Here is an 11269-nt window from a genome sequence, read left to right on the forward strand (position 1 = left end):
TGGAAACCATGCTGCTCCACCACTACCACGTCGTCGTGCTGCTACTGGAGTTGTCTTCCCCAACCTCTCCCTCCTCCTTGCTGGATCAAGGCACGGGAGACGTCATCGGGCTGCACGTGTATTGAACGCGGAGGCGCCGTTGTTCGGCGCTTAGATCAGAATCGACCACGATCTGAATCGTTGCGTGTACGACTCCTCCAACCGCGTTCTTGTAACGCTTCCGTATCGCGATCTTCAAGGGTATGAATATACAATCCCCTCCCTCTCATTGCTAGTCTCTCCATATATTGATCTTGGTGATGCGTGGAAAATTTTGAATTTCTGCTACGTTCTCCAACAGTGGCATCATGAGCTAGGTTTATTGCGTAGATTCTATGCACGAGTAGAACACAAGTAGTTGTGGGTGTTGGTTTGTTCAATTTGCTTACCGTTACTAGTCCTATCTTGTTTCAGCGGTATTGTGGGATGAAGCGGCCCGGACCGACCTTACACGTACACTTACGTGAGACAGGTTCCACCGACTGACATGCACTTGTTGCATAAAGGTGGCTAGCAGGTGCCAGTCTCTCTCGCTTTAGTCGGATCGGATTCAATGAAAAGGGTCCTTATGAAGGGTAAATAGGAATTGGCATATCACCGTTGTGGCTTTTGCGTAGGTAAGAAACGTTCTTGCTAGAAACCCATAGCAGCCACGTAAAACATGCAACAACAATTAGAGGACGTCTAACTTGTTTTTGTAGGGTATGCTATGTGATGTGATATCGCCAAAAGAATGTGATGAATGATATGTGATGTATGAGTTCTTGTAATAAGAATCACGACTTGCATGTCAATGAGTATGACAACCGGCAGGAGCCATAGGAGTTGTCTTAATTTATTGTATGACCTGCGTGTCATTGAATAACGCCATGTAATTACTTTACTTTATTGCTAAACCGTTAGCCATAGTAGTAGAAGTAATAGTTGGCGAGACAACTTCATGAAGACACGATGATGGAGATCATGGTGTCATGCCGCTGACGAAGGTGATTATGCCTTGCCTCAAGATGGAGATCAAAGGCGCAAGATGATATTGGCCATATCATGTCATTTTATGATTTGCATGTGATGTTTGTCATGTTTACATCTTATTTGCTTAGAACGGCGGTAGCATAAATAAGATGGTCCCTCATAAAATTTCAAGAAAGTGTTCCCCCTAACTGTGCACCGTTGCGAAAGTTCGTTGTTTCGAAGCACCACGTGATGATCGAGTGTGACAGACTCTAACGTTCTCACAATGGGTGTAAGTCAGATTTACACATGCAAAACACTTAGATTGACTTGACGAGCCTAGCATGTACAGACATGGCCTTGGAACACAAGAGACCAAAAGGTCGAACATGAGTCGTATAGTAGATACGACCAACATGAAGATGTTCACCGATGATGACTAGTCCGTCTCACGTGATGATCGGACACGGCCTAGTTGACTCGGATCATGTATCACTTAGATGACTAGAGGGATGTCTATCTAAGTGGGAGTTCATTAAATAATCAGATGAACTTAATTATCATGAACATAGTCAAAAGGTCTTTGCAAATTATGTCGTAGCTTACGCTTTAGTTCTATTGTTTAAGATATGTTCCTAGAGAAAATTTAGTTGAAAGTTGATAGTAGCAATTATGCGGACTGGGTCCGTAAACTGAGGATTGTCCTCATTGCTGCGCAGAAGGATTATGTCCTTAATGCACCGCTCGGTGTGCTGAACCTCGAGCGTTGTCTGTGGATGTTGCGAACATCTAACATACACGTTTTGATGACTACGTGATAGTTCAGTGCGTAATGCTAAATGGTTTAGAATTGAGGCGCCATGATGCTTTGTGGATCAGCTCTCAGGTGGTCGGCGTGCGCCATCACGTTCAGCTCAGCGGATCAGCTCAAGTGCGCGGCCACAGCCGGAGTCCTCCCGATGCTTTGTTCCCCAATCATCAGCAACGTGCTAGTCACCAAGACCCTCATCGACGGCGGGGCAGGGCTCAACGTCCTGTCCGTGGAAACATTCAACAATCTTCAAGTGCCTTACAGTCAGCTTCAGCCAACCAAGCCCTTCTCCGGAGTCACCGACGGCTCCACGGTCCCGATAGGGCAGGTCCGCCTTCCTGTCACCTTCGGGGCTCGCGACAACTACCGCACCGAGCTCATCGACTTCGACGTCGCCCACATTCTCCTGCCGTACAACGCCATCCTCAGGTACCCGGCGCTGGCCAAGTTCATTGTCGTGACCCACCACGGCTACAACGTCCTCAAGATGCCAGGAAGCGGCGGGGTCATCATGGTGCCCTGCGAAGAGAGAGACGCAGTGTGCTCCCTGGAGCGAGCCTTTCAGGCCGCATCACTAGAAGACCCACACCGCAGCAGCAGGAGGCCTCCCGAGGCCGCACCCAAGAAGAAGAAGACATCGACCGGCCCGGCCCCTCCGGAGGCAGGCCCCTCAAGGCCCACGCCTGGCCAGGAGGAGCCTCCTTCCATCGCATAGGGAAGCGCGCCCGGCGCCCTCCTCAGGCAGGGCTCGGGGGCTCTCCCCTGGAGGGCCGCTGACCTCGCCAAGGTCACGAGGGAGGCGCTTGGGCACCACGTGGAAGCGTGCTTCAAAGCACGTTTCCCTCAAGGAGCAAGGCAAGGAGGGCCAAACCCTCAGGAGTTTGTCAGCAAGGCCATTCAGGAGTTACAGGAGTCAAGGGTCATGAGAGGCAGCCGCCGCCTACCCGCTGTGGCCCCCCATCCAGGCGAGGATGGTGGGCTGCGCATCTGCATCGACATACCAGGGCTCAACCGAGCCGCGTCTCAAGAGCGCCTTTGGCCCTCGCGAGTGGGATGTTGCGAGGGTCCGCCCCACAGCTACGTGCGCATGCCTTACGGCCTGCCAAACGCGGCTGCTGCGCACCAGCGTCTCATGAGGGCCATCTTGGAGGCTCAAGAGGTCAGGCGTGCCACGGCCCTGGCGGAGATGGAGACGGCCCGCGAGGAGCCACCGACGCCTCCAGAGCCTCCCGAGGTCCCTGGGCCTGGGGGCTCATGAGGATCGGCTCCCGCACCTCACCGAGTCTGCTACACCAACACCCCTTCATCCCCAACATCATCAGGTGACATCTTTTAAGTTTCGTTTCTGGCTGGGAGCGCCTTCAGGGCCGCATTATTCCCAGGCCGCGTGGGTCCGTCCCTGCGGCATGTATCCCTTTTATTTCATGTCCTTAGCTTATCTTATTGGGGGCGCCCCTCGGGCTGCATCATCCCCAAGCCGCTCGGGCCTGTCCCAGCGGCATGTATCCTCCTTGCGTTTATCTTAGGACTATGCTTTCGATCCACCATGCTTGTTATTTGGTGCCTTTTTCTCTTGGGTGTCGGAATCTTGTGCGTTAAAGGGGGGGTGCCTGAGCATCGCGACTCAGGGCTCCTACCGACTCTCTGGCCCTCACCCTCTGGTCTTGTCCATGGCATCGCGACCTGGCATGCCAGCGACGGCTGAGACCAGCCCGAGAGCCGGGACCCGAGGACGTAGAGTTTCGTCATCTAACCCAGCTTGCACGTTAAAGGGGGGATGCCTGAGCATCGCGACTCAGGGCTCCTACCGGCTCTCCGGCCCTCACCCTCTGGTCTTGTCCATGGCATCGCGACCTGGCATGCCAGCGATGACTGAGACCAGCCCGAGAGCCGGGACCCGAGGACGTAGAGTTTCATCATCTAACCCAGCTTGCGCGTTAAAGGGGGGGTGCCTGAGCATCGCGACCCAAGGCTCCTACTGGCTCTCCGGCCCTCACCCTCTGGTCTTGTCCATGGCATCGCGACCTAGCATGCCAGCAACGACTGAGACCAGCCCGAGAGCCGGGACCCGAACACGTAGAGCACCGGCATCTGGCCAAATTTGCAGGAACACACTCGAAGATAAGGCCTAGAGCCAGGCGCAACCCGCCTTGAGGTAGGGCCCCGTGAGTCCCGCGCTGGCTCACAGGTGCCCAGATACACCTCGTCCAGCCCTACCGTGCCAGCCACGTGTCAGGGTGGGGCTGTATACGCCCCAGGGGCTCCTCCCGGAGGGGAGCCCCCTCCCACGTACCAGTGGAAGCACCATGCTCCGCGCTGGCTGACGACACTGCCGAGGAGCGGCTATGCCCGTACGCATACGGAAGCGCTATGCTCCGCACTGGTGATAAACAACTGAGGGTGGCCTCCGGGCCGCATCAACCTCAGGGAGCCCAGAGCTCAGTGTCTGGCCTTGTCGCAACGCCTCCCCTCGGGAGTGCCGTGCGAAGGGGCTGGGCACGGGGGCTGCGCCTGGGTCCCGCCCAGACGCACCCCACCTGGCCAGGCCCCCCCGGGCCTGGTTTGTCGCACGTCCCTCCCCGAGCGGAGCCAAGGTACGAAGGCCGATTGAGCGTCAAAGGGGACTCCTGAGCATCGCGACTCAGGAGCCTAACTGGTCATGTAGCCCCTCACCCCTTAGTTCCGAAAGGCTAACGGCGGTTGGGGTATGCGCGGGGCCGGGCTCTGCAGACGTAGAACGGCAGATCCACCCACATCTCACCTCCCTGCTTGCTGTTCGAGCACCAAGGGGGACTCCTGAGCATCGCGACTCAGGAGCCTAACTTGTCACGTAGCCCCTCACTCCTTGGTCCCGTCCTGGTTTCCGGTCGGGGCCAACGGCGGCTGAGGTATGCGCGGGGCTGGGCTCTGCCGGCGTAGAACATAAGCAAGCAGGAAGGAATAATGCAAATTTCAGGGAATTCAAAAGCAAATATTACAGTCCATGCTGTTATCACAGCATCAAACATAAGTTTTAACGCCTCTCCGAGGCATGGTATATGCGCAGGAATTAAAAACAGGATGGGAGCCACGACGGAGTCACTTGCCGGCGGGGGAGCCGCGTGGAGTAGGTTCACCTTGTGGAGCAGCAGGGCTAGCAGCGCTCCGCTTCGGTCTGGTACTGAAGGCCCGGAACTTCCCCAGCAGAGCCTCCGCACGACCCTTCACGGCCTCAGCAGTGGCAGCGGCACGCTCGCCGCTCATTGGCTCCTGCAGGCTGTCGAGGTCGATGTTGGGGTCGCGAAGATAGATGTGGGTGAAGACCCGCATCAGTGCTGCAGAAGACAAGACGCGTGCCTCGGCCTCAGCTGTAGGGCCAAGGCCAAGGGTGACATCGTGAAGGGCGCGAACCAGGAAGGGAAGCAGCTTGGCAGGGCCATCCTCCTTGCTGGCCAGCGGGCTCTCAAGGCCGCTGTCATAAAGCGTCTTCAGCGAAGTGCGAGCCTTCTCTTCCATATCCGTGAAGGCCACACTGTTGGAAATATGCCCTAGAGGCAATAATAAAAGTATTATTATATTTCAATGTTCATGATAAATGTCTTTTATTCATGCTATAACTGTATTATCCGGAAATCGTAATACACGTGTGAATACTTAGACCACAATATGTCCCTGGTGAGCCTCTAGTTGACCAGCTCGTTGTGATCAACAGATAGTCATGGTTTCCTGACTATGGACATTGGATGTCGTTGATAACGGGATCACATCATTAGGAGAATGATGTGATGGACAAGACCCAATCCTAAGCATAGCATAAAAGATCGTGTAGTTCGTTTTGCTAGAGCTTTGCCAGTGTCAAGTATCTCTTCCTTAGACCATGAGATCGTGTAACTCCCGGATACTGTAAGAGTGCCTTGGGTGTATCAAACGTCACAACGTAACTGGGTGACTATAAAGGTGCATTACAGGTATCTCCGAAAGTAGCTGTTGGGTTGACACGGATCGAGACTGGGATTTGTCACTCCGTATGACGGAGAGGTATCTCTGGGCCCACTCGGTAATGCATCATCATAATGAGCTCAATGTGACCAAGGTGTTGGACACGGGATCATGCATTACGGTACGAGTAAAGTGACTTGCCGGTAACGAGACTGAACAAGGTATTGGGATACCGACGATCGAGTCTCGGGCAAGTAACGTACCGATTGACAAAGGGAATTGCATACAGGGTTTGATCGAATCCTCGACATAGTGGTTCATCCGATGACAACATCGAGGAGCATGTGGGAGCCATCATGGGTATCCAGATCCCGCTGATGGTTATTGACTAAGAGCGTCTCGGTCATGTCTGCATGTCTCCCGAACCCGTAGGGTCTACACACTTAAGGTTCAGTTACGCTAGGGTTATAGGGATATGTATATGCAGTAACCCGAATGTTGTTCGGAGTCCCGGATGAGATCCCGGACGTCACGAGGAGTTCCGGAATGGTCCGGAGGTAAAGATTTATATATGGGAAGTCCTGTTTCGGGCATCGGGACAAGTTTCGGGGTTATCGGTATTGTACCGGGACCACCGGAAGGGTCCCGGGGGTCCACCGGGTGGGTCCACCTGTCCCGGGGGGCCACATGGGCTGTAAGGGGGTGCGCCTTGGCCTAATGGGCCAAGGGCACCAGCCCCACATAGGCCCATGCGCCTAGGGTTCAAGGGGGGCAAGAGTCCTAGGAGGGTAAGGCACCTCCTAGGTGCCTTGGGGGGGAGGGAAAACCCCCCTTGGCCGCCGCACCCCCTAGGAGATTGGATCTCCTAGGGCCGGCCACCCCCCCTTGGCACCCCTATATATAGTGGGGGAGAGGAGGGACTTCATACCTGAACGCCCTGGCCTTTGGTTGCCTCCTTCTCCCTCCCCAACACCTCCTCCACCTCCATAGTGCTTAGCGAAGCTCTGCCGGAGTACTGCAGCTCCATCAACACCACGCCGTCGTGCTGCTGCTGGTGCCATCTCCCTCAACCTCTCCTCCCTTCCTTGCTGGATCAAGAAGGAGGAGACGTGGCTGTTCCGTACGTGTGTTGAACGCGAAGGTGCCGTCCGTTTGGCGCTGGTCATCGGTGATTTGGATCACGTCGAGTACGACTACATCATCACCTTGCAAGCTTCCGCACGCGATCTACAAGTGGTATGTAGATGCAAACTCTCTCCCTAGACTCGTTGCTTAGATGAACTCATAGATGGATCTTGGTGAAACCGTAGGAAAAATTTTAATTTTCTGCAACGTTCCCCAACAGTGGCATCATGAGCTAGGTCTATGCGTAGTTCTCTTTGCACGAGTAGAACACAATTTTGTTGTGGGCGTGGATTTTGTCATCTTACTTGCCTCTACTAGTCTTTTCTTGCTCAACGGTATTGTGGGATGAAGCGGCCCGGACCAACCTTACACGTATGCTTACGTGAGACCGGTTCCACCGACTGACATGCACTAGTTGCATAAGGTGGCTGGCGGGTGTCTGTCTCTCCCACTTTAGTTGGAGCGGAATCGATGAACAGGGCCCTTATGAAGGGTAAATAGAAGTTGACAAAATCACGTTGTGGTGATTCGTAGGTAAGAAAACGTTCTTGCTAGAACCCAATTGCAGCCACGTAAAAGATGCAACAACAATTAGAGGACGTCTAACTTGTTTTTGCAGCGATTGATCATGTGATGTGATATGGCCAGAAGTTGTGATGAATGATGAATTGTGATGTATGAGATCATGTTCTTTGTAATAGGATTCACGACTTGCATGTCGATGAGTATGACAACCGGCAGGAGCCATAGGAGTTGTCTTTATTTTTTGTATGACCTGCATGTCATTGAATAACGTCATGTAAACTACTTTACTTTATTGCTAAATGTTAGTCATAGAAGTAGAAGTAGTCGTTGGCGTGACACCTTCATGAAGACACGATGATGGAGATCATGATGATGGAGATCATGGTGTCAAGCCGGTGACAAGATGATCATGGAGCCCCGAAGATGAAGATCAATGGAGCTATATGATATTGGCCATATCATGTCACAACTATATAATTGCATGTGATGTTTATTATGTTATGCATCTTGTTTACTTAGGACGACGGTAGTAAATAAGATGATCCCTTACAAAAATTTCAAGAAGTGTTCTCCCCTAACTGTGCACCATTGCTACAGTTCGTCGCTTCTAAGCACCACGTGATGATCGGGTGTGATGGATTCTTACGTTCACATACAACGGGTGTAAGACAGTTTTACACAGCGAAAACACTTAGGGTTAACTTGACGAGCCTAGCATGTGCAGACATGGCCTCGGAACACGGAGACCGAAAGGTCGAACACGAATCGTATGGAAGATACGATCAACATGAGAATGTTCACCGACGATGACTAGTCCGTCTCACGTGATGATCGGACACGGGCTAGTCGACTCGGATCGTGTAACACTTAGATGACTAGAGGGATGTCTAATCTAAGTGGGAGTTCATAATTTGATTAGAACTTTATTATCATGAACTTAGTCTAAAACCTTTGCAAATATGTCTTGTAGATCAATGGCCAACGCTAATGTCAACATGAATTTCAACGCGTTCCTAGAGAAAACCAAGCTGAAAGATGATGGCAGCAACTATACGGACTGGGTCCGGAACCTGAGGATCATCCTCATAGCTGCCAGGAAACAATATGTCCTAGAAGGACCGCTAGGTGACGCTCCCGTCCCAGAGAACCAAGACATTATGAATGCTTGGCAGTCTCGTGCTGATGATTACTCCCTCATTCAGTGCGGCATGCTTTACAACTTAGAACCGGGGCTCCAAAAGCGTTTTGAGCACCATGGAGCATATGAGATGTTCGAAGAGCTGAAACTAGTTTTTCAAGCTCATGCCCGGGTCGAGAGATATGATGTCTCCGACAAGTTCTACAGTTGTAAGATGGAGGAAAACAGTTCTGTCAGTGAGCACATCCTGAAGATGTCTGGGTTGCACAACCGTATGACCCAGCTGAACATTAACCTCCCAGATGAGGCGGTCATTGACAGAATCCTCCAGTCGCTCCCACCAAGCTACAAGAGCTTTGTGATGAACTACAACATGCAGGGGATGGAAAAGACCATTCCTGAAGTGTTCTCGATGCTGAAGTCAGCAGAGGCTGAAATCAAGAAAGAACATCAAGTGTTGATGGTCAATAAGACCACTAAGTTCAAGAAGGGCAAGGGTAAGAAGAACTTCAAGAAGGACGGCAAAGATGTTGCCGCGCCTAGTAAGCCAGTTACCGGGAAGAAGTCAAAGAATGGACCTAAGCCTGAGACTGAGTGCTTTTATTGCAAAGGGAAGGGTCACTGGAAGCGGAACTGCCCCAAATACTTAGCGGATAAGAAGGCCGGCAACACCAAAGGTATATTTGATATACATGTGATTGATGTGTACCTTACCAGTACTCGTAGTAACTCCTGGGTATTTGATACCGGTGTCGTTGCTCATATTTGTAACTCACAGCAGGAGCTGCGGAATAAACGGAGACTGGCGAAGGACGAGGTGACGATGCGCGTCGGGAATGGTTCCAGAGTCGATGTGATCGCCGTCGGCACGCTGCCTCTGCATTTACCTACGGGATTAGTTTTGAACCTTAATAATTGTTATTTAGTGCCAAGTTTGAGCATGAACATTGTATCTGGATCTCGTTTAATACGAGATGGCTACTCATTTAAGTCTGAGAATAATGGTTGTTCGATTTATATGAGAGATATGTTTTATGGTCATGCTCCGATGGTCAATGGTTTATTCTTAATGAATCTCGAGCGTAATATTACACATGTTCATAGTGTAGATGCCAAAAGATTTAAAGTTGATAACGATAGTCCCACATACTTGTGGCACTGCCACCTTGGTCACATTGGTGTCAAGCGCATGAAGAAGCTCCATGCCGATGGACTTTTAGAGTCTCTTGATTATGAATCGTTTGACACGTGCGAACCATGCCTTTTGGGCAAAATGACCAAGACTCCGTTCTCCGGAACAATGGAGCGAGCAACCAACTTATTGGAAATCATACATACCGATGTGTGCGGTCCAATGAGCGTTGAGGCTCGCGGAGGATATCGTTATGTTCTCACTCTCACTGATGACTTGAGTAGATATGGGTATGTCTACTTAATGAAACACAAGTCTGAGACCTTTGAAAAGTTCAAGGAATTTCAGAATGAGGTAGAGAATCAACGTGACCGAAAGATAAAATTCTTACGATCAGATCATGGAGGAGAATACTTAAGTCACGAATTTGGTACACACTTAAGGAAATGTGGAATCGTTTCACAGCTCACGCCGCCTGGAACACCTCAGCGAAACGGTGTGTCCGAACGTCGTAATCGCACCCTATTGGATATGGTGCGGTCTATGATGTATCTTACCGATTTACCACTATCATTTTGGGGATACGCTCTAGAGACAGCTACATTCACTTTAAATAGGGCACCGTCTAAATCCGTTGAGACGACACCGTATGAATTATGGTTTGGAAAGAAACCTAAGCTGTCGTTTCTAAAAGTTTGGGGATGCGATGCTTATGTCAAGAAACTTCAACCTGAAAAGCTCGAACCCAAGTCGGAAAAATGCGTATTCATAGGATATCCTAAGGAAACTGTAGGGTATACCTTCTACTTAAGATCCGAAGGCAAGATCTTTGTTGCCAAGAACGGATGCTTTCTGGAAAAATAGTTTCTCTCGAAAGAAGTAAGTGGGAGGAAAGTAGAACTCGATGAAGTACTACCTCTTGAGCGGGAAAGTGGCGCAGCGCAGGAAACCGTTCCTGTGATGCCCACACCAACTGAAGAGGAAAACAATGATGATGATCAAGGTACTTCGGATCAAGTTACTGCTGAACTTCGGAGGTCCACAAGGACACGTTCCGCACCAGAGTGGTACGGCAACCCTGTCCTGGAAATCATGTTGTTAGACAACAATGAACCTTCGAACTATGAAGAAGCGATGGCGGGCCCGGATTCCAACAAATGGCTTGAAGCCATGAAATCCGAGATAGAATCCATGTATGAAAACAAAGTATGGACTTTGACAGACTTGCCCGATGATCGGCGAGCGATAGAAAACAAATGGATTTTTAAGAAGAAGACGGACGCGGATGGAAATGTTACCATCTATAAGGCTCGACTTGTCGCTAAGGGTTATCGACAAGTTCAAGGGATTGACTACAACGAGACTTTCTCTCCCGTAGCGAAGCTGAAGTCCGTCCGAATCATGTTAGCAATTGCCGCATACTATGATTATGAGATATGGCAGATGGACGTCAAAACAGCATTCCTTAACGGGCATCTTAAGGAAGAACTGTATATGATGCAGCCAGAAGGTTTTGTCGATCCTCGAAACGCTGACAAAGTATGCAAGCTCCAGCGATCCATTTATGGACTGGTGCAAGCATCTCGGAGTTGGAACATTCGCTTTGATGAGATGATCAAAGCGTTTGGGT

This window comes from Triticum dicoccoides, chromosome 3B (genome assembly GCF_002162155.2).
Source record: "Triticum dicoccoides isolate Atlit2015 ecotype Zavitan chromosome 3B, WEW_v2.0, whole genome shotgun sequence".
Classification (NCBI taxonomy): Eukaryota; Viridiplantae; Streptophyta; class Magnoliopsida; order Poales; family Poaceae; genus Triticum; species Triticum dicoccoides.